The 25280-nt window shown below is 34.5% G+C and overlaps 1 protein-coding gene across 20 annotated transcripts in view; it reads left to right on the forward strand.

The window, feature by feature from the left end:
* BAZ2B (bromodomain adjacent to zinc finger domain 2B) overlaps positions 1 to 25280 on the forward strand; it is a 382464-nt gene that overhangs the window by 171041 nt on the left and 186143 nt on the right. For all 20 annotated transcript variants that reach the window (XM_060016702.2, XM_060016712.2, XM_060016708.2 and 17 more), the window contains one exon: positions 9652 to 9694. The gene's annotated coding sequence lies outside the window, so the exon portion shown is untranslated. The remainder of the gene's footprint in view (positions 1 to 9651; positions 9695 to 25280) is intronic.

The following is a 25280-nucleotide window of genomic DNA, read 5'->3' on the forward strand; positions in this document are numbered from 1 at the left end:
AACTGTCTTTATAACTTTCAAATTCCTTATAACTATCTAAGTTTTAACTTTTTTAAGGAGGCAGGGGAAAATGGTAGGAAGTAATAAGCAAAAAGAATGGAACTTTGGAAATGATAAACATTTGTATAAATGATTGATAAACATTTGTATAAATGATTGATAATTGTATAAAATGATTGATAATATCAATATAATGATTGATAATATGAATTGCTTTCTGTTTTGAATAGGGTGATAAGTTATAGAATAGGATGGTGCTGGAAATCCAAAAGTGGAAATAGGTCAGTCAGTACAGAGGAGGGAAAAGGGAAAATATGGTGGAGATGTTTTCTGAAATTGCTGGCTGTACTTTTTGTCTAACATTAATCCTATTTAAGCCCCACTGTGCATAATCAAATAAGAGCTGTGTATGGCATTATTTTTATACTGTGCCGCTGCATGTGTATAGCTTAGAAGGACATTGCTGTCACATCATAAAATATGTCAACATTGCTTTCATATTTTTAACATGGCAGCCTCTATTACAAAATAATGTTTCTAAAGGATTTTTAATTTAATTATATGTGGTATTTTCCCCTATCATTTTTAATATAGTTTCCATAGAATTATTAAATTAGTTCATGTCTTTATTATCTTTGCATTTCTAGCAGCAAGGACAGATTTATACATTTATTAAGTGCTTAGTAATCATTGATTTTGCTTTTGTAATTTTCCCATCAGCATTTTTTCCTTCCCTAAATCCATCTCATCAGCATATAAACATGCTGTAGTATTCCTCCATCTTAATACAAAAACCTTTCAAGGTCCCACATCCCCCTCAAGCTACAGTGCTGTTTCTCTACAGTTTTTTATAGCAAACCCTTTCGAAGAGTTTTCCATATATGCTGCTTCTACATCCTCATTGCACTTTCTCTGCTTTACTTATCCTATTCAGTGCTTTTGTCCACACCACTCTGATGACAACATTCGTGTCCTGGGCACCAGTGAAGTTTATCTAGCTAAATCCAATGGTCATTTCTCAGTCCTTAGGTTAAGTGTTTTCCCAGCAGCATTGTCACAGGCAATCATGTCATGTTTTTTTCTGAAACTTTTCACTTGGGTACTTTGCCAAAACCAAATTCTTGATTTCTTAACACTATCACTATCGCCATCACCAAACTTATTCCTACCCAAGTCTTCTCCATCTCATCCATGTTATCACTAATAAATGCTTTTAAGTGGCATTTTTTTTCATCAAGTACATAGCAAATAATTGGATCTGAGCCTTACACCTCTCTTTCATCTGTATACCTCAAAAAATTTTATAAGCATAATTAACTAAAACTTCACAACATCCTTGTGAAGTAGATAATTATGGCATGGCAAACTGATGTACTAAGAGATTGCCTAAGGTATCTTATGCATGTATGCCAAAATTTTGAAAGTGGACCAGGGTAATGTAGTCCCTGTTGGAAGCATTAGACCAGATTTCTTTTTTATGATGAAATCATTCTAAGAATTCTCAGGAAAAGTAAAATAGTAGTAATGATTACTTAATATCCCTAAATATTCATAGCAAAGTTCTTTTAATAGAAAAGAGTAAAATGTGTATTATCTGAAATCTAGTATTTATTAGTGATGGCAACTTTGTTATATCTAATGAAATATATATTTTTTGATTGTATGTTGTTAGATTGCTTAATTGCTTCACCAAGTCTTCATAGCCGTAATCTGAATTGGATCTTTGAAGGTTTGGAGTGGAATAGTTTCATTTAAGTCTTTTAGCTATGGTACATGAAAGCTTTATAAAACTACGAGCTTTGTGTTTGTCTTGATTGCTAGCCTGTTTGAGTAAGGGGGTTTTTTACAAGGCAGTCTTATCAGTGGCAAATTATTCGTTTGGCATTTGTTGACAAGACTGAGATGGACTCTAATTTAGATAAAAACTAAAATTTCCCCAAAATTTATATTCAAATAATGTATTTTAGTTTAGTTAATAGTAATTCCTAAAGGCTTTACCTCTCTATTGCTACAATTTGAGTTGAATTCCCTAAAAAACTTATAGTTAGAGAAATAAAAATACAGCCAAAACAGCATATAATTTTTCTCAAATGAAGCCCTTCATTATATTACTTCATCTAAGTGATTAGTTCATTTTTGGATATTGTGTATATATTAGCCTCAAGAGTGTTTCAACACCTCTTGACAGTGCTACCACTTTCTTCTTCTACTGGATACCCATTTATGGCTCTAAAGCAGAAACCCATGAAGAGGGAGTAAAGATTTTGAGAGGTACTAATTAGTGTTGGAAGAATAGGGTGGTAAACTTTAGAAAAACACACAGCTTTATATATACTGAAATTAAAAAACAATTCACCAAGTTTAATAGCCAGTTGTGCTTTGTTTGCGTGGTTTTTATTATCAGCAAAATTATAAAGTTGCCATCTGAGCTCTAGCTAAACTTCATTGTAGTAAAGCTTATGTTAGTTGTCTAAAAATTTTGTATGTTAACCTGTGGGAATTATAACTCTTCTAGAGAAGTTTCAATCACACAGAACAGTAAGGACAAGTGTTGCAAGTAAAGGATATGATATATTTTGAGGGAATGACAGCTTTTTGTAGTAAGGATAGTGAAATTATTGATATATTTTGGTAATTTATGGAAATATAATTTTATAAGAAATGTAAAATCACTGATAATACAAGAAGTACTGTTTTATTTTATATTTATTTTTTATTGAAGTATAGTTGATTTACAATGTTGTGATAGTTTCTGGTGTACGGCAAAGTGTACATATAGATTCTTTTCCATTATAGGTTATTACAAGATATTGAGTATAGTTCCCTATGTTATACAGTAGGACCTTATTTATCTATTTTACATATACTAGTGTGTATCTGTTAATCCCAAGCTCCTAATTTATCCCTCTCCCCTCTTTCTTGTTTGGTAACCATAAGTTTGTTTTCTATGTCTATGGGTCTATTTCTGTTTTGCAAGTAAGTTCATTGGTATCATTTTTTTAGATTCCACTTATATAGATATATAAGTGATATCATGTTTGTCTGACTTCACTTAGTATGGTAGTCTCTAGGTCCATCCATGTTTCTGCAAATGGCATTATTTCATTCTTTTTTTAAAAAATAAATAAATAAATTTATTTATTTATTTATGGCTGCGTTGGGTCTTTGTTGCTGCGCACAGGCTTTCTCTAGTTGCAGCGAGCAGGGGCAGCTCTTCGTTGCAGTGCGCAGGCTTCTTATTGCAGTGGCTTCTCTTGTGGCAGAGCACGGGCTCTAGGTGTGCAGGTTTCAGTAGTTGTGGCATATAGGCTGAGTAATTGTGACTCGTAGGCTCTAGAGCACAGGCTCAGTATTTGTTGGGCATGGGCTTAGTTGCTCCACGGCATGTGGGATCTTCCTGGACCAGGGCTCAAGCCCGTGTCCCCTGCATTGGCAGGCAGATTCTTAACCACTGTGCCACCAGGGAAGTCCCTATTTTATTTCTTTTTATGGGTGAGTAATATTCCGTTGTATATATGTACCACATATTCTTTATCCATTCATCTATAGATGGACATTTAGGTTGCTTCCGTGTCTTGGCTATTGTAAATAGTGCTGCTATGGGCATTGGGGTGCATGTATCTTTTCAAATTACAGTTTTCTCCAAGAAGTGCTTTTTTAAATGCTATCTGTTTATATTTGGTTTTACCAGAAGTAGTATTTAGTAGTTTAGTATGAAGTAGTTTAGCTGAAGAGAGTAGTAGTTTGGAAAGAGTGGCAAAAAGTTAGAATCGTGGTAAATCATCTCTTTAAGAACTTAAAGAGATGTACAACTTTTTTGTTTCTGCTTTTGGTTTTCTTTAATACTTAAAGCAGTTCTCTTAAGGGGAAGCTCACTTTGTTTTAGGTTGTGATATGACAAAGTTTGGTGTTTTAAAATGAGAGACTATCATTTGTTTTATTTCTAGACTTCTCTTGGGAGGCTTCTCTTGGGAGGCTTCTCTTGGGAGGCTTCTCTTGGGACACTTCTCCTGGGTATCTCTAGTTTAGATAGTGGGCTCTGGTTATTTTCTAACAGCAGGTGTTGAATTACAGTCGTCCCTTGGTATCTGGTAGGGATTGGATTAATTTGCATGGATTAATGTGCAGTGGCAGGAATCATTGGAACTCTGGCCTTCACAGCTTCTCTGAACATTAAGGGAAGATGCACATCTAATATTTTACTGAATACCCTGCTTAGACCTACAGGTGAAACTGAGGACAGAAAGCATTCAGTGAGTATTATGCACCAAAATACTGCGTGGAATTGGAACTATCCATTCAAGCTGCCTGTTTTCTTTCCTTCGATGTCTTCCCCCCATGAAATCAGAAAAACAACTTTTAGCCAGACACCAACATAGTCAACTGTTTGTATGGGTCAGGAAATGATTTCTATCACTTTAGAGCTTTGTTGCTTGTAGATAAAGTATCTAAATTGATTGGTGCTTTTATAATTTGACAAAACTGCTTAACAAAACTTATATTAATGTTATATAAAGTCTTCTATTTATATGCCTACTCTAGACTAGACGGCAGGCTTCTTTCATACATACCGTATTACGTGCTTAGTTAAATAAAACTCTTGTCTTGTTGTTAAAGCTTGCTCATGTTTTTTTCTTAAAACATAATAAGAAAGGGAAAATAATTGTTGGAAAAAGAGGTTCCCAAGGATCAGAACTATTAAAATTGTTAATAAAATAAATTTCTTTTTTTGCTAAGTTCTGTTGAGGTTTTAGTCATAACAGTGCATGAATAAATGAAGTAAACCACTTCTACCCAGCTGATTTAGATTTAAATTTAAAGAGATTTAAAACTCAGTTCTCCAAAATCTAAGACTACTTCCTCTTATAAGCACTATGGTACATTAAGAATTCTGCAATAAAGTAAACCTTCTTTTCCACCCAACATAAACTTGAAAGTTATTTGAAGATAAAATAATTTCCCTCCAAATTTGGAGCACTGTTCCTGAATGGAACATATTCTGCCCAACACAGTTGACGGTTTTTTCCCTATGTCTAAAAAAAATAGAGAAAATAAATTTTCAAATATTTTAGGAGGATCATTTACACTTTGATCTTAGTATAGTTTCAGAAATGCCTAGTTGCGCTAATACGGTAGTCACTAGCCACATGTGGATCCTTAAATTTAAATTAGTTAATATCTAAAAGTCAGTTCCTTAATCACACTAACCATATTACAAGTACTCAGTAGCCACATTTGGCTATGGGCTGGGTATCGGACAGTGCAGATAGTAAACTTTTCCATTATTGCATTAAGTTCCATTGCACGGCTCTGTATAGAATAGAGTTGTCCCTTGATATCAGTGGGGGATTGATTCTAGGACCTGCCACAGGTACCAAAATCAGTAGATGCACAAGTCTCTTATATAAAGCAGCATAGTACAGTCAGGCTTCCCTTATCTGTGGGACCCACATCCCATGAATATTTATATGTATTCCATTAGTGGTAGATCACATTTTTACCAGTTTCTCCGGTTTTATAGATTCCTATTATTTACAAGTATCCTTCCCCCCTAAAGTATTGCTTATTGAAGCATGTGATTTTTTTCCTACCAAGTAATTTCCCCAAGTAATAAAAATAATAATAATAATAGACAGGATTTGAAATAGCTAGATGATGGTAGAAGCATGTTTAGATTTTTATAAAGTTTGTTATTAACCTTAAAAATGTATGCCAAATTGTGCATACTTGTGATTCTCTAAAAAGTGAATGATAAAGACAGAATTTCCATGTCTACAATCCAAGATTGCAACACTGAAATAGCCTACCAGTAGCATATGGTTTATGAGATTACTTTTCATATGTAAATTTTAGAGAGAATTTTTATTATATAACCACACCTTGAAATGAGCATAGAACACAGAGAAAACATTAAACTGGTATATGAATTAATGATTAAATATTTTAGTGACTATTACTTTAAATGAATTTTAGGGTTAATTAGCATATATTTTCATGTTCAGATTGAATAGAGTGAGAAAAAGCCAGTAAATTTTTTATTCATTTATTCCTTTGAACCTTTTCAATAAGCTTGGTAGGGATAAATATCCTTACGTTGTATATATTGAAACTTATGTAAGGTTGTCAAGTGAAGGTGAAGTCTTGAGTATGCTAAAATTGATTAGATAAGGAAAGACTTTTTCCATTTGGGGGCAGAGGAAGAAGAAAAATAGAGATAGTTACATGCTAATTACTGGAAACATAGTAAATATGGTTGGTAAACTGGTAAATATAGTTGAGATTTTCTCTGTGCATATTTACTAAGATGGTGTCTGGTGGGGGAAAAGTATATAACCAATACATTAGTTGAATTATGTTTTCATAAAATGTAATATTACTTTTTATATGTCTAATTTGAATATATTTCCTAGTTTCAAGATGATTTTAAAGAATTACCTTTTCATTGTAAAAGCCACCCAGGATTTTTATGAGAAGCCCTAAGATTTGTCTGACTTTAACCTCTAGTGTCGTCTTAATTTCATGTATTTTTTTTTCTCATGCATTTGCAAATATCCAGTAAGTTATGTGTAAAAATTGCTACTACCATGATGAAGGAATGCCTTTTTTTTTTTTAAATAAATTTATTTTATTTATTTATTTATTTTGGCTGTGTTGGGTCTTCGTTGCTGCGCGCGCGCCTTCTCTAGTTGCAGCGAGCGGGGGGCTACTCTTCCTTGCAGTGTGTGGGCTTCTCACTGTGGTGGCCTCTCTCATTGTGGAGCACAGGCTCTAGGCACACAGGCCTCAGTAGTTGCGGTATGCAGGCTTAGTAATTGTGGCTCACAGGCTCTAGAGCACAGGCTCAGTAATTGTGGCTCACGGGCCTAGTTGCTCCGCAGCATGTGGGATCTTCCCGGACCAGGGATCGAACCCATGTCCCCTGCATTGGCAGACGGATTCTCAACCACTGCGCCACCAGGGAAGCCCAGGAATGCCTTTACAAGGTTTTTATACTCTAAGGATTAGGGCTTTAAATCAAGTATGCATTTTAAATTATAAATTTAGTCTTAATTATCTTGTTTTTGTCCAAGAAAATAAAAAATAAAATGGAACATTTATCTTTTTATTCAGTTACTTATTTTATTTGAATGTAAGTATTTAAAAATATTTAATAGCTTTTTAAATTACAGAGTTTTATAGAAAGTATATTTGGTTCTTTCACAAGCCTTTTTATTGACTCTTTACCATCACAAGCCTGTTTTTTTTTGTATTGATTGAAGTTGAAAGCATAATGCTAGGAAGGAGTTCACTGAAGGCAGGTCTTTGGACACAGAGAGTAATGCATTCCATCTATGTAGGCTTTTTCTGATCTGATCTGATACGGTGGGAACAGATAATTTGGAGAGAATAAGTTTCCGGTCTTATATTCTTTTATACCTCCATGCATCATTTAAAGCTAACACGTTCTCCTCCTTAGAAATCTTTCCTCTTTCGCCTTCAGTGTATTTTCCATTTCTCTATCTCTTGGACTTAAAACATAACAAAACACCGTACAGTGTCACCTCTCTTGCTTCCCATGAGCCTTATTTATAGGTATCCCCCAAATTCTGTTGGATAGTCTTGTTTTTTCTTTATATTCATTACCTTGGTAAACTCTCTTGGCTTGAATTGTACTTTTTATATGACTGATTTTTAAACCTTGGACTATTCTAAATCGCAATATCTACCCGTTGTTGAGAAGCATCTCCATTTGAATAGCCTGTGGTAACACTGGACTGACTTACTGTCCAAAATAAAAGTCACTTCACCCTACCACTACAGGTTTCTTTCATTGTGTCCCTGGTAATCTTTCTCTGCTGTCCTCGTTCCTGTACTTAATTTAGCATGAAGTCCTCTTGTTTCTCCATGTAAGATGTATCTTGGGTTTCCCATTCTCTCTGTACTCATCTGCACTATCCAGACCCTCATTGTATCACATCTGTTAACTCACTACAACCACTTTCACACCAACCCCGCTTTGCCTTTTTTTTTTTTCTTGAGCTTCCCAAAATCTCCCTACAGTGACTTTTTAAAATGTATACAAAGTTGTTAATGCATATTTTCCTTAAATAGAAATTGTAAGCATTTTTATTTATATATCCCTCTGGGCATAGTGCTGGATGCGGTAGGGAATCAGTAAGTAATTGTTCACTCATTCATTCAGCAGCTCTTTCTTGAGTAGTTGTTGGATTCCAGCTGTTATACTAGTGCTCCAGTGATCTCTCATGCAGCTTACAGCTGAAAACAGTCTCTGGTGAGAAGAGAAGGCTTCTCTGAGGAGGTGGCATTTGTTATCAGACCTGAAAGAAATGAGAAAGCCAGTCCTGCAAAGATATGGGGAACAGTTCCTGCAGGCTGAGAGATCAGCAAATGTCAAGGCCCTGAAGAGGGACAAGTTTGGTATGTTTGGGGAGTATCAAAAAGGTCACTGTGACTGGAACATAGTAGAGAGAGAGTGACAGGAGATGTAGTCAGGAGACCAGGTGACAGAGGGACTAATAGGCCATGGTAGGTATTATGGATTTTATCTTACGTGATGGAAAAGCCTTTGGACAGTTTTGAGTAAGGGAGTGTTGTGAGCTAATATATTTGTTGCTAAGTTAAGAATAGAAGTAGGGAGACTATAATAGTAATATTGGAGAGCAATATCTTGAACTAGTGAGGTAAAAAGCAGTAATAAGTGTTTTGAATTAAGGATAGAATGAGGAAGAATGGTTGGCAGGATAGATTGGATGGGAGGTGTGAGATAAAAAAGGAACCAAGGAAAACTCAGTTCTGTGTGCTTGGACAAGTCATGTATCCTCTCCAATATCTATTTTCCTGAGTATATAATGAGAAATACCTCTTTCCCACTTCTTGAAGGAATTGTTATGAGGATCTGATGAAATAACACATGAAAGCTAATTATGAATCTTAAAACACCATTAACATTGTATTAATTTTTAACACTAAACATTTTAAAGTTCACCTTAAATTAAATCATACCTTGTTAATTAAGAAATTTCTAAAAGCTTAGATTTGACAGGAATAAGAACTCTAACCCATATACAGCTTAGGAAATAGTTTAACTTATAACTTTCCCTGGGTTTATAGTATATAGTTCCTTTCCAATTATATTTTCAATCTTTAATAGTTTTGACACTGTTCATAAGGAATAGCATGAAGCAATTTCTCCTATTAATTGATAATAAGTAGATCATGTTCTGGCCATAGACTACACTGCTAATCTAATCATAGAGAAAAAGGTAAACAATACCTGGCTGTCTTTTGTTCTGTAGTATATTTAAGACACTGTGATTCTCCTCTCGGTAAATATTTGAAAACAAATAAAACTAACCCAAATGACCTATAGTTTATTTACTAATATGTTATATTACGTTAACCCTGGGGTGTTGTTGATTATAACAAAACATATTTTACCATACTATAATAAATAATGACCTATAAATAAACTCCAGGTGTTTTAGGCTTATTTGTGTCATGCCAATTGTACTTTTCCTGACAATTTTAGATTAATTTAAATATGACTTATGGCATCAAGAAAGACAAATATTCTAAACAAACTTTTTAGTTTCTGAAATCACTTACTCAAGTATGATTCAGCTGAATGCTATTTCTGTTTTTTTATTGCAGATTTCTCAACAGTTATGTCACAAGATTGACCACATTGATCACAGTAAGACTAAAATGATAATTAAGCTTTTAAGGATGTTTTGTTTTCTCTGAGAATGAGAATTAAGTTAGAAAATATTTATGATTTTAGATTGTTGTTCTTCCTTTCAAGAGCCAAATGAATGTTTACATTTAATGATTCACACCTCACACTCTACTTATTTAAATACTTCTTTAAATGATTTTAAAACATTTTAAATGAAAAATACACTTAATTTATAACTGAAATTATATGCCTAATTATACTAACATATTTCAGTGTGAATCATAATCTGAACATCATCTTTTTTAGTTTTTGTTTTTATTAAAATATGGCATGAAACATTTAAGGTGACTTCACATTAGGAAAAAAATTACAAAAATAAAATTACTTGGGACTAATCACATATTAAGGAAAGACTGTGAAAACAGCATTGAAAGGATTCTTAGACTTCTTGATTAAATTTTTCATTGATATTTAAATGATTTATAAACAGTCTTCCAAATATGGAGAGTTGTTGAAAAAGGATAGTTCTCTTAAGAAACTGAACTTTTCCGCTTTAATTTTATTTAAAGTGTTAATTTCTACTGTGTATAAGGTAATATGTTACTTAAAGAAAAACTTTTATCCAAGGCCTTGATCTACATTATTAGAAAATTCTAACTATTAAAATCTGAATTGCAGTAATGAAATTTTACAGCATTTTTGAAAACTCCTTTTAAGTAACAGAGGAAAAAAATTGAGTAAATTATTTACTCAGTTAATCTGCTTCTTAAATCCCGTTTTAATTGTTCATTAGAAGCAGTAATTATCAGAAATGTTATTCCGTGTATATAAAACCTTAATGTTTTAATATTTTTTTGGAAAACTGGTACATTTAACATTTTTCAGAGAGGCAAGAGACAACTTTTATTCTATTCTATTTTTAAAGGCTTTATCATCATCATTGAGTCTACAGATGTATATGGCATGTTCATTTTCCTAAGGGAGAATTTTAGCTATCTCTGATTTGTTGCTCTTTGCTTGTTTGTTTTTTCTTAATCAGAACTTTATTGCCCTAACTGAATGGTTTACAACAAAATATTAACATATTTCTGTAGTAACCTTCTGTTTTGCATCTAATGTTTTATAATCAAGGAAGTTAAAATTAGCATTGGATGAAAAAGGTGGTTTTTTTTAATTAAAAAATGCTAACTCTCAGTACATTTTTAGGGTAATATTAAGGGAACACTTAATTGCAACTGTTCTGAATTCAAGAATTTCAGGAAGAGAGGTGGTGTTCAATATTATCAGATGTTAAATAAGTTAAAAATTAAGAAGTATTCATTTGAGAGTTTCATAAGTGACTGATAGTAGAAACCCTGTGTAATAATGTACGGGTTGTGAGGCTTTCTCTAGCTCCTTGTGTCAAGAAGAGGGTAGATTTCATCACTGATTCAGGCTGAGGGCATTGAGAGAGTAGTTCAAGTGTTGACCATGGGACTGGAATAAAATGAGGCCAGGGAGAAGGGCTGATATATTCAGAGAAAATGGAGAAAGGACTGGTCAGAGGTAGATAAGCTGGTGAAATGAGATGATAAAGAACTAAAAGAGTAGAATGCTGTGGTTAGGAAGGGGCTATTATAGATTGTTTCAGAGCTGGAGCTGGAGTATTCATATATAATATATACCTTGTGTATTTTTTTCTTCAGAACTCAGGAGAATTTCTCTTTTTACTCCTTATGTTACATTTCTCTGAAGTGTCAAGATCTTCTAAATGATCTCTTTTCCTCCTGGCCATCATCAATTCTATTGAAGCCTATATGTGATCCTCAGTTGAACTTTATTAAAGCGTTGCTCTGATTCTTTTATGTCTCTACCTGAAGATGTATAGTGACTTTCCATTTCTTATAAGTTCAAATTAAGGCTTTCTAACTTGGTATTCAAGACCCCTCCTCAGTTTGGCTCTAACATATTTCCCAGACAAATATCCTATTATTCAAGAAGAAGAACCCTACATTCTATACAATGTGAACTACATACTCCACCTTGAGTATACATTTTGTCTCCATACTTACATTCATGTCATTCCCTTTTCCTAGAATATTCTTTTTCCTTTTCAGTCTTTTGTTTCTCCTGATGAAATCAAACCTCCCTTCTAATGCCCTGTATACCTGTAATCATCTCTTTGAGGCCTTCCCTAATCATCCTAATTGAAAGTGATTCTCCCTCCTTAGTAGTTTGGTGATGCTTAATTTTTATTATTCTTATGTAACTGATAACATATATTCCCTTGTATTCTGCATACTTTAATATGTATTTTCCAATTGAGCAAATGAGTATTTAGCAAATGTTGCTAGTAATCATAAATACCCCAGAAAGAACTAAATTAATTAGTATCTTTAGTTTTCTTATATTAAAATTGAAACAAGAATATTAATACATGCATATCCAAAATTGAACCATGGGAAGCAGGGTAGTTAGGAAAGGGCATAGGTTTTAGAACCAGAGCGAGTTCAAGTACTGATGCCGCTGTATACTGTGTATATGACCTTTAGCAAGTCAGCCTCTTTGTGCCTCAGTATCTGCAGAAGATGATTTATGCATATATTTAAAAGGATTTTTATAAGTATTAGTTACCTTTCTTCCCTCTTACTTGTTTAATGTTATAGTTTACTCCTTTATTGATATGAGAGGGGTAGGACATCAACTATAAAGATCAGGGATATATCCAAATTTACCTTACTTACACATTGTGATCCTTTCATTTGTACGTTTTAATGTATGGATTTTTAGTTTCTACATTACATATAGTAATGATAACTTTGTTGACTTACATAAGTTCCAGCAAGGAGGCTGATTAGATCTATTGATACAATGTGCTTTTTTCGGGGTGGGGAGAGTCAGACCTTACTAGAATACAAATATCTTAAAAGGCCAGAATGAACTTTAGAAAAGTTTAGGTTGTGCTACATTCCCCTTATATAACAGATGAGAAAACCAACATCCAGAGAATTTGAAGGGAAGTAACATGCATAATGGTTAAGAAGAGGAACTGGGTCAGAAAAACCTTTAAGTTTGTGCTGTAATATTTATATAGCTGTTTTGATCTTAAGTCAGTTACATAGTCTAAGATCCAGTTTTTTTCTCTCTAAAGCAGAGTAGTGTTTATACTTCAGGAGTGTTGTGAATATTAAATTTTAAAATGCTTATAATAAAAGTGCAGCACAGAGGCTGACATGGTAAATTCTGTTGACCCCTTGTCATAGTCATCATCATCTATCTGTAAAGTTACTTGCCCAAAGTCACATAGTGTGAGATCTTGATCCAAACCTGGTTTTGCTTTATTCTATTATAATTTTTACTTCTGTTTCATGATCACCTCTTAATTGATTAAAAATCTCTGAATGGCATTTGTAGGAAGTATAATAAAGTAACTCATAGACTTTTTTCTTCTCGCATCTCCCCAAATCCTCTATCTTCTCTGAGAGTATTCGTGCAATTTTGCTTATGTGCAGTTTTGTTTATATGTAATTTTATTAATACAGTGGCTATATTTTATTTTAAATATTCTTATTTAACATTTTGCTTCATATTTAGTAACTTGTTACAAAGCAACTTTTAAAATAAAGTGGCTTTTCCTGTTTTTATTAAAATTTCTTTTTTTCCTTTGGTAATTTTATTGTGAATATTATTTAAATTTCATAGAGATTTATGTCTACCAATAGAAATATTTAACTTAAAAATTCAAATTTAGAAGAAATTACTATATAATTTTACGGTGTACACACTATTAGAAATATTGGTGTTAGATAGTAAATTTTAAATGTCAGTTAGGTACCTACCACAGATAAGATATAAACAAGCATGGCAATGACTGATTGTTGTACCCTAATATCAATTTTCTCCGTCTACTAGTTTTGTTCCCAGCCTACGACTACCTGGAATAAAAGTATCACTTTCAGTCTCTCTTACAGCTAAATGTGCTCATGTGACTAAGTTTTGGCTAGAGATACATAAGCAGTAGTACTGTGTGCACCTTGCAGAAAGTATTGTTAAAGGAAGGCGGGCATACCCTATTTTTCCCCCATCCTCCATGCTTGCTGAGATGTGGGCATGATAACTGGACAATGAGTGGAAACCACAAGCTAAGAATGGGCAAAGCAATAAGATGGAAAGTCCCTGATAACTTCAGGATGTCACCCTGCCCGCAGTGACCTATGACTTGAGTGAGATAAACTTCTATCTTGTAAGACACTTGAGTTTTGGCTTTCTGTCACTCATGACCAAAATTAATCCTGATTACATCAAGATAATTTTACAAAGTTTATGCCATTGTTTAAATGTCTTTGATTTGTTTACATTTCATTTATTTTTCTTGGACTCTTGTCACTTTTTTGATAGCTTCAATTTTAGGAGGAGAATACAAAAGGAAATAATTCACTCACTCTGTCTAGGAGAGGAGACTAGGGAAATCTCTAAAGAGAGGGGAGACATTTAGGCTAGATTTTTGAGATATGAGTTAGAAGAGAATCCAGAAAGAAAATAGGCATATAGATTGGAAACAACATATGTTCAGGGACATGCAACTATTTTAGTTAAATATTGTTGAAATGTAAAATTTGAGTAAGTAAATGAGCCTAAAGGTCAGATCTTATAGGAATTTACAAACCAAGAAGTTTGGTAAGTGCTAAGTACCTAGCGAAGTTTCTTTTAATGTTAATAATTTTAATATTACTTATGGTTTTACCATTAAATATTTTTAAAAGAAATACATTTTTATACAAGCTTTTAGGAAGGAAGAACAAAACTATTATTTATTTATTCACGGATTAAGATACTAGGTGATTTCTATTTGAGCCTTTAACAATTTTAGAAGACATATTATTACATTTTACAGATGGCTAAACTGAGACTCAGAAGAGTCAAGTGTCTTTCCCAGTGTGGTAGTTAAGTCATTATTTGGAAAGTACAGAAATCAACCATTTAAGAACAAGTCTGCTATATGTTGTCTGACCTTTATTTTTCTACTTTTCTAATACCAAAAAGAGCGTTATAGTCAAATTTAAAATATCTTTGGTAAAATATAGTAACAGTGATCAAACCAGAAGTAAAGTCTATATAAGAATTTCCATATTTTATGCCAATGAATACATCTAAAATATTAAATTAAAAAATCTAATATCTTAAAGTTATAAACTAGTAAACATTTTGTTTTCTAGAGTCTGAATTGTGAAGAGTATCTTCAAAGTTAGTGTATAGTAGCCATTTAAATTACTTCATACAAATCAAATTTCCATTGCTATTCCTAAGTGTATATTTGGATAAAAGAAACCTCCATCTCCTATTGCACCTCACCAAAAAGTTGCACTGTTTTAACATTAATGCAGCTAAAAGCATGCATGGTGTTCTTAGTATGAGTACCTATAGATAGAAATGACACCCTGCTGCAGAGACCCAACTGAACTTCTCTGAACAAGTAAAAGTATATAATGTTACACACTCATTTGGTTTAAAGATTACTTCTTATCTGAAAACTCTAAATGAGCTACTATTTAATAAATCTGCCTAAAAATAGAAAATACAGTAACCTTAATATATCTTAGAGATAATTGTAGAGGCATGAGAGAATATAAAAGAAAAACTAATTTTCTAATTTGGTTTGGTGTTTTTTAATTGTAATCAGCAAAGAATCTAGCACCTAGACCACTAGGTCAGTATTTTATGAATTAAAGTGACTTGAAAGTTAATCTGGTTAATACATTATTCTTTTCCCCTCACACTTTCTAGAACACCATGCATACATCTGCTGTGAGATGTACATTCATTGAAATGTTAGTCAAGGAGTAGATAAACTACAAGTACAGTCTACAGAAACTGTTTTTAGGGATGAGAAGAGGGTGTTATAGACTGAGTTATGGGGTTATGATATTTGACTCTTCATTCCTTTTCTATAAATACACAAATGAAAAACTGGAGGAGAAAATATTTTGATATAAATGGAAAAATTCTTATTTTATTGCATCAAAAGGGTACCTAGGGGCTTCCCTGGTGGCACAGTGGTTGAGAGTCCGCCTGCCGATGCAGGGGACACGTGTTCGTGCCCCAGTCCGGGAAGATCCCACATGCCATGGAGCAGCTGGGCCCGTGAGCCATGGCCGCCGAGCCTGCACATCCAGAGCCTGTGCTCCGCAACGGGAGAGGCCACAACAGTGAGAGGCCCGCATACCGCAAAAAAAAAGGATACCTAAAATTAGCATGTCATAGATGTTTAAAAAAATCTGACTAATACAAATATTCCTGATGCTCTCCTTATGTGAGTATATTTAAAAAACATTTAAAAAACATTGCATCAGTAGGTACATTTCCATCATAATATAAGATAGTATGTGTAAACTTTTCCATGTTCAAAGTATGCCACTTATTTTTATAATACTTGCAATTTTATTATCTGATTTTCTTTCTTAGGAAAATGTCCTCAACTTTTGTTCATAAAATTCATAATTATTGTCTCTTTATTGCCTTTACCAATGAAAATTCCTGTGTCTTTTTTTACTCGTTTGTTTCATATGTTCAGTGTCGATCATACACACTTGGCACTAAACTTAAATATCATAGCTCCCCTCAAATGTTGCCTCTTCCATGAAACCTCTGCAGTTGGAATTACTCTCCCCATCATTTCTGCCTGTCTAGTATTTGTTATTTCTATCACAGCATTGTTCTTCAACACTGGAGTCCTTGGACCTCCTGAGTATGTAGATATATTCTCTGTGGGGGAGAGAGAGAGTTTGCTATAAGAATTTACAAAGTTCAACATTAATGTAAAAGAAATATTCTTGGATCATCCGGGATGCTTACCTTATAAACAGTCACTGTCATCGACTTTCAGGGCAATGATTGTATTTAATTATGTCAGTTTAATAAGAAAAGAACAAAAATAGATTTGATATGTACAAATGGTTCATTTGTACCAACTGAAGGCCAGTTGACATCAGAGTGAACTAAATTATAGCTTTGTAGTAATTTGAGTAGAAAGAAATGGTGGAATATTAAATTGTTCAGCGAATGCTAGACCATAAGATACACATGCCAAACTCAAAGGTAACTGGAAACTAATTAGCAGTCAATACCATATTCATGTTGAGTACAATGATTTTATTTTAGCAAAAACATCATATTGATAACAATTAGAAATCCGTTAGTTTTGTAGCTTTTATATGCACACTTTGTAAATTTGTTTCGATACTATTTTTGAATAAGATCTGGAAGCAAGAAGAAGAGTTTATCCTTATCCATAGTTTTACTTTTCTAGGTATTTCAGTAACATAATAATTTAATTAGTGTGTCAGCATGTGTCCACAATACATTTTTTTCTCCTTTTATGAGGATTTATACATAACCTAAGTTTCAGAAACATTCTTATAGAGCCTTTATCTGCCATATGAGGTAATTTGTGTGTTTGGCTGTTTCAACTATTAGATGGTAAAGTCCTTACAGTCTAGTGAAGCCATAGATTATGTTTTATTAATTCTTGCAGTCCCCTTAGAGTCTATTACAATGCCTTATCCCCAGTAGTGGCACAGCAGATATTTATGAAAAAAACTGGCCTATGCAAGTGTGCCTCTTAGTGTTGATAATCTGTTCAATTGAACTAGAATGGATAAATATATAGAAAACAATATAGGCAATATATACATTTTAACAATTTGAAATTCATATAAGTTAACAAATTCCTATTTTTTTTTTAAGGAAACACACTCTCCTTATGACTTTTGAGTGGTTTGTTCTTTTTTTAAAATTAATTAATTAATTAATTAATTTATGGCTGTGTTGGGTCTTCGTTTCTGTGCGAGGGCTTTCTCTAGTTGCGGCAAGTGGGGGCCACTCTTCATCGCGGTGCGCGGGCCTCTCACTATCGCGGCCTCTCTTGTTGTGGAGCACAGGCTCCAGACACGCAGGCTCAGCAATTGTGGCTCACAGGCCTAGTTGCTCCGCAGCATGTGGGATCTTCCCAGACCAGGGCTCGAACCCGTGTCCCCTGCATTGGCAGGCAGATTCTCAACCACTGTGCCACAGGGAAGCCCACAAATTCCTATTTTTAAATTAAATGTCCTGTAGGATTTTGGTCACTTACAGTGTTGTATGAATTACTTTAATTAGGTAATCAAAGGACCTGTAGGGTGCCAGTGGGAGAATGAAGGTTTCATGGCAGGCTAGAACTGAATGTGGAGATGTAACAAGAGTGCTTCAGTGCTTTAGAACAAACGTATATTTGATCCGTTCTTGTGATTTATTTCACCTTTCAATTCCTGTCCTTTAAGGGAGAATTAATAATGAAGGCTAATTATGTGCCAGAGAGTTTCCAAGTATCATTTTATCTTAGACTTATTGATGTTAAGTAACTGCTCCAAGTTGACATAATTAGTTATGGTCGTAACTGGGTTTCAGGTTCGTATTTCTCTAACTAAAGACAATAATGTTTCTACTATAATTTATTCAAAGAATATAAAACCAATTTGTGTTCAAGAGAACTGAGTATATATACTTAGAAATAAAGTACATAATGCTCAATAAATATTTGTTAGCTGATTGAATGACAGAAGCAGAATTATGGGAGAAAAGAATTCTAGAATCAGCCGGTATGTGCCCTGAGGTGATTTTCTAAGACACATTCTTCAAACAATTCATATACTGCCTTTCTCTCTCTTATTTAATTATCTTTAGTTTTGTATACCTTAGTTATAGTATTGATACTCAGTAAGGAAAGAGACATGATGTATGCTGTAAATGGAAAGTTGCTTGTTCTCAAATATTCTAATAAAATATTCCCTAGGTAGGGATTGTGAGTCTTTCATTCGGTCAATCAATATATTATGTGCTTCACATTCAGTCAGTCACTCATTCATTTGTTCATTCATTCAACAAACATTTATGGAGCACAGACATATTCTACCATCTACCAGTTGGGGATGCTATGGTCAATAAGACAAAGTTCCTTCTGCTATTAAGTTTACTTTCTAGTAGGAGAACAGAAGTAAAGAAATAAATATTTTCAAATATTGATAAGGGCTCCAAAGGAGGGGGGAAAGTAAGGAAAATGTGATAGCGTACACGGGGGGCAGGGTAGAATGAAGGGCAAAATACATATAAAAGTGTGGGAAGACCTCCGTGAGGAGGCAGTGCTTGTGTTGAGAAATGAATCACCAGAAGGAGCCAGCCACGTGAGGATCTGAGGAACTGGGAATCACAGTGCCAATGGAGCTAGGACACTGTGAGCTTGGGGAATTGAGGTAGACAGATGTCACTGAAACTAGTTAGAACTCTTTCTAATGTGAAGAGAAGCCACTTTATAATGGTTGATTTTATTTCCCCTCATCCCTTGTTTAACTTGAAAATGTACTACATTCAGCTTCCTATTGGAAGCTTTAAGGAGGAATGTCTATTACATTGGTGACATTAAAGCATTATTGTAAATTCTTTATGTTTTGTATGAATTTATATTTTTAGAGACATTCTACCATCTTATTCCTAAATTAAATACCATTACTATTGTAGTTAAGAAGTTTCTATCATCTTAAAGAGAAATTCATGGATATTCATTATTCCTTTTGAATTACTTAGGAAGTTTATAAACATGGAAAATATACTGTCCCTCTTCTCTTCTTTGAGAGCTTACAGTCTAGTGGAGAAACTGACACACAAACCAGTCATTACATATGTGGAGGATGTCACAATAGAAGTATATGTATAATATTTTTTGAATATAGAAAGGATGGTGTGATCCCTGTGGGTGGGAAAGGCCTCATCAAAAATACTCATTCTATAAAAATGCTCATTCTACAAAGATTTTCATCCTGCTTTTTTTAAAAAATAAACAAATAAATAAATAAGTTTGTTTGTTTGTTTATTTTTGGCTGCATTGGGTCTTCATTGCTGCTTGTGGGCTTCTCATTTTGGTGGCCTCTCCTGCTGCGGAGCACGGGCTCCAGGTGCTCGGTCCTCGGTAGCTGTGGCTTGCGGGCTCCAGAACGCAGGCTCAGCAGCCGTGGCACACGGGCCCAGTTGCTCCGAGGCATGTGGGATCCTCCCCGACCAGGGATCAAACCGTGTCCCCTGCATTGGCGGGTGGATTCCCAACCACTGCATCACCAGGGAAGCCCTCATCCTGCTTTTTGAAGCATACTAGGAGCCAGGTATCAGTATTTGAACAGGAATGTTTATGCTGCAAAAAAATCTTTACAAAGAGTTTATGATTTCCAGCTATATAGCAAAATAAATAAATGGTATTTAACTTATACACTAGAAAGTCAAATTTCTCTTCTAAGTGGAGGGTGAAAAATCGTTATGGTGCTCTTTATTACTGCTGCCCTTTTCCCCTTCTGTTTTCTCTCACCCTTTACCTTCCATTTTTGTAAGTGTACCTGTAGTAGGAAGAAGATAAAATGTTAAAAGTTTTGGAGGAAGTCTTCACAGCAAGTTTCGTTTATTGTTTTTGTTTTGTTTTGTTTGTTTTTTGAAGGGGGTGTGTCATTGTAAAAAGAGAATTGATTTATTTCTGAGCGGTGATAGCATCTTCTGAGGTCCTCAACTGGGAGCTTAGATCTTTCAGTGGTGAAAGCAGGCGTTCTTTTCTTCTTCCTGATCTTAGGAGGAAAGCTTTTGGTCTTTCACCATTTACTATGATGTTAGCTGTGGGTTTTCCAGAATGCCCTTCTTATGTTGAGAATGTTACCCTATATTACTAGTTTTCTGAGTGTTTTTTTAATATGAAAAATTGGTGGATTTTGTCAAACATTTTATCTGTGTTGGTTGAGATACTCATGTCATTTTTCCCCCCTTCGTTCTGCTGTGGTATGTTACATTGATGGATTTTCTTGTATTGAACTATTTATTCTTAAAACTTATTTGCCTTCTCAATTAAGCCTTTCTTACACTCCCAAATTGAATAAAATATCACTGTGCTCCTCTCTAGGATGGAGAACCGTGACTATCTTTTATTATTTCCTTTAGCTGCTGTTTATAATTTATTTGCTTACATCATTTTTAATATTTTTAAGGTCTCTTAAACCTTGTTTATAATAATGTATAGTCTTATGAATCTCTTTAGGAAATATAATCTCTAATCAGTTTTTGTATAACATATAATAAGTTGATTTTCAGTAAAAATGCTATATGTTTGATCAGTACATCAATAAATATAATATCATTTGAATTTAATCTTGATAATTTTTTAATATATAAAGGCTTTTTTTGTACTTTGCAAGGGTAGAAAATGCACTATTTTATTTTATCAATAAATTTATTTATTTATGGCAGTGTTGGGTCTTCGTTGCTGTGCACGGGCTTTCTCTAGTTGCGACAAGTAGGCGCTACTCTTCATTGCAGTGCGTGGGCTTCTCATTTCGGTGGCTTCTCTTGTTGTGGAGCACGGGCTCTAAGCGTGCGGGCTTCAGTAGTTGTGACATGTGGGCTCAGTAGTTGTGGCTCATGGGCTCTAGAGCGCAGGCTCAGTAGCTGGGGTGCACGGGCTTAGTTTCTCCGCGGCATGTGGGGTCTTCCGAACCAGTGATCAAACCCTTGCAAGGGACACAATTTTAATTTATTTTTAATTATATAAGACATACCTTATCGACTTTTAAGCCAGGCACCTCTGAATAAGCACCTGAGGGTTTTTTCTTTTTTTTACTGTGATAAAAATGCATGACATAGAATTTACCACCTTAACCATTTCTGATTGTACAGTTCAATAGTGTTAAGTATATTCACACTGTTTTGCAACCAATCTCAGAACTTTTTCATTTTGCAGAACTCCCTCTAGCCCTTGGCAACCACCATTCTACGTGCTGTTTCTATGAATTTGATTACTCTAAGTACCTCATATTAGTGGGTTTATAAAATATTTTTTGTTTTGTAACTGGCCTATTTCACTTAGTATTTATAATGTCCTTGAGACATTCAACCATACTGTAGCATGTGTCAGAATTTCCTTCCTTTTTAAATATATATATTGCATTTTATATATATATATATATATATATATATATATATATATATATATATATATATATACACATACACACCACATTTTCCTTATCCATTCGTCCTCCAGTGGACACAAGTTGCTTCCAACTCTTCACTATGGTGATATCAACATTTTTAGATGACATTTTTATTTCGTTTATTAAGCATAGGTTTAAATGTAACAGTGTTACAACAGTTTAAAAGTTCAAAATTGCTTTCATTTGCTAATGTTTGAAGTTCTTACAGTATCAACAAATACACTGGTTTAGTTTTTTTTTATTTTTTATTTATTTAGTCTGCACTGGGTCTTAGTTGTGGCTCGTGGGATCTTCCTTGTGGCATGCGGAGTTCTTAGTTGCAGCATGCATGCGAGATCTAGTTCCCCACCAGGGATCAAACCCGGACCCCCTGCACCAGGAGCACAAAGTCTTACCCACTGGACCAACAGGGAAGTCCCACACTGGTTTAGTTTTATAATTTTTGTCCTAATTCAGAAAAAGATAACTGCATCCAGTTAGGCTTTTCATTTTAAAGAGAATTATCATTACAGTTTTTCATCTTTACATTGGTTTTTTGAAATAATAAAGACATTTCGAGGTGCTGTATAAGAATTTTTTTTCAATTTATTTTTTATTTTTATTTTTGTCTGCGTTGGGTCTTTGTTGCTGCGCACGGGCTTTCTTTAGTTGCGGTGAGCAGGGGCTACTCTTTGTTGCGGTCTGCGGGCTTATTATGATGGCTTGTCTTGTTGTGGAGCATGGGCTATAGGAGTGCAGGCTTCAGTAGTTGTGGCACGTGGGCTCAGTAGTTGTGGCTTGCGGGCTTAGTTGCTCCGTGGCATGTGGGATCTTCCCAGAACAGGGCTTGAACCCATCTCCCCTGCATTGGCAGGAGGACTCTTAACCCCTGCACCACCAGGGAAGCCCTGTATAAGAATTTTGATGAGATGAATGCAGTAGGAATTTGGTGGAGATCTTGGGATGATTTTGCTGAATTGTCATTTTATGTCCTTATTGGCTTTCATTTCTTTGTTAATGCACCTCATGCTTCTATTCTTTAACAAATTAAAAAATGTAAAAAAGCATCAAAACCTTCATGGCAACTATGCCAATGTTCATAGGGATTGAGTTATCATGAGCATCCTTAACAGTTGTCCCTCATTACCATACGTGATATACATTTAGGGTTCTCAGACTATTCTTTTCTGCGTATTGAGAAAGTTATATTTTCTTTGTTATTAAAAATAGATGTTTAAGCTATTACCTCATTTAAAAATATGAACACTGTGAAACTATGCATGAAACTCTTTGAGAAGTTTTTAACTAACAGTATTCAGTTGTAACCTCTTTGTGGACAAAACTATCTTATTCACATATGTCTGTTCACAGTGTTGGAGTTTAAGCCCTCAAACTTGTTTCCAGTAAGTATTTGTTGGATTGAGGTTTCTAAATGTGTATGTATAGTTATTTACACATGTATTCAGCAAATCTGTATATAATTTTACCCATACTGTGATCCAGTTACCTTCTATTAATTTTTCTTGTCTAAGGCACCATTTTTTTTTAACATCTTTATTGGGGTATGATTGCTTTACAATGGTGTGTTAGTTTCTGCTTTATAACAAAGTGAATCAGTTATACATATGTTCCCATATCTCTTCCCTCTTGTGTCTCCCTCCCTCCCAGCCTCCCTATCCCACCCCTCCAGGCGGTCACAAAGCACCGAGCCGATATCCCTGTGCCATGCGGCTGCTTCCCACTAGCTATCTACCTTACGTTTGTTAGTGTGTATATGTCCATGCCTCTCTCTCGCCCTGTCACAGCTCACCCTTCCCCCTCCCCATATCCTCAAGTCCGTTCTCCAGTAGGTCTGGGTCTTTATTCCTGTCTTACCCCTAGGTTCTTAATGACATTTTTTTTCTTACATTTCATATATGTGTGTTAGCATACGGTATTTGTCTTTTTCTTTCTGACTTACTTCACTCTGTATGACAGACTCTAGGTCTATCCACCTCATTACAAATAGCTCAATTTCATTTCTTTTTATGGCTGAGTAATATTCCATTGTATATATGTGCCACATCTTCTTTATCCATTCATCCGATGATGGGCACTTAGGTTGTTTCCATCTCCGGGTTATTGTAAATAGAGCTGCAATGAACATTTTGGTACATGACTTTTTGAATTTTGGTTTTCTCAGGGTATATGCCCAGTAGTGAGATTGCTGGGTCATATGGTAGTTCTATTTGTAGTTTTTTAAGGAACCTCCATACTGTTCTCCATAGTGGCTGAACCAATTCACATTCCCACCAGCAGTGCAAGAGTGTTCCCTTTTCTCCACACCCTTTCCAGCATTTATTGTTTCTAGATTTTTTGATGATGGCCATTCTGACTGGTGTGAGATGATATCTCATTGTAGTTTTGATTTGCATTTCTCTAATGATTAATGATGTTGAGCTAAGGCACCATTTAAAGAGGGATTAATATATGAGAACTTGGGGACCAAACCAATTATCAAATCACTGTAGTAGCAATAATTCATTTAGACTGTTGTCACACAGATATCCTCAGCATTGTTTAAGGAAGCTACTGGACAACTGCAGTAACTCCAGACCACTTTTTACTGTGGATTTCACTTGGAGAGGTGGGGAGAGAGTTGATTTTATTTTAGTTAAATGTTAATAATGAAAAGAGGATATTCATATCTTTGAAGAGAGCTGAGTTCATTATTATCTGAAGTTGTACTTCTATAAGTAACACTATTTCTAATCTATTTTTTTTGTCTATTTTAAGTATTGTATTGTGATCATTTTTGCATACTGAATATTGGACTTATTAGGAAAACTAGAGAAGGTTTAGTCTTCAAATAAAATAAACATATATTTTAATAAGAAAGGTGTCACCCTGTAGATCGAAGTTTATGAGTGCATAGAAATATTTTTCCCAAAGAATAAAAATTTACCACACTGTAACATGTGTAGTACCTGCCAATGTAATTATATCTTTGGTTGAGTATAATGTAAATATTAAGTACTGAGAAATTAATAGTAATAAGCTCTGATATGCTGTTTTAATTATTTATTGTAAGCATACTTCATGGAAGAAATAAGGCATTACTAGAAGTTGACTTCCCTCTTTTGTATGTTTGTTAAATTTAAGTAGTTTCCTGAAAAATATTAAAGCTATAACTTAATATAAAAATTATTTTCAGAATACAAATTATTTCAGAATATGATTTAATTGTAATTTAACGTTTAGGAAAAAATTGTTTTATTTTGTTTCACACATACCTCTAGAAGCACACTTTATAAATCCTCCATATATATATATATATATATATATATATATATATATTTTTTTTTTTTTTTTTTTTGTGGTACGCGGACCTCTCACTGTTGTGGCCTCTCCCTGCTGTGGCCTCTCCCGTTGCGGAGCACAGGCTCCGGACGCTAATGCTCAGCGGCCATGGCTCACGGGCGCAGCTGCTCTGCGGCATGTGGGATCTTCCCGGACCGGGGCACGAACCTGTGTCCCCTGCATCGGCAGGCGGACTCTCAACCACTGTGCCACCAGGGAAGCCCCTCTATATGTTTTTAATCATGACATTGGAA

The sequence above is a fragment of the Delphinus delphis genome, chromosome 7 (genome assembly GCF_949987515.2).
Source record: "Delphinus delphis chromosome 7, mDelDel1.2, whole genome shotgun sequence".
NCBI lineage: Eukaryota > Metazoa > Chordata > Mammalia > Artiodactyla > Delphinidae > Delphinus > Delphinus delphis.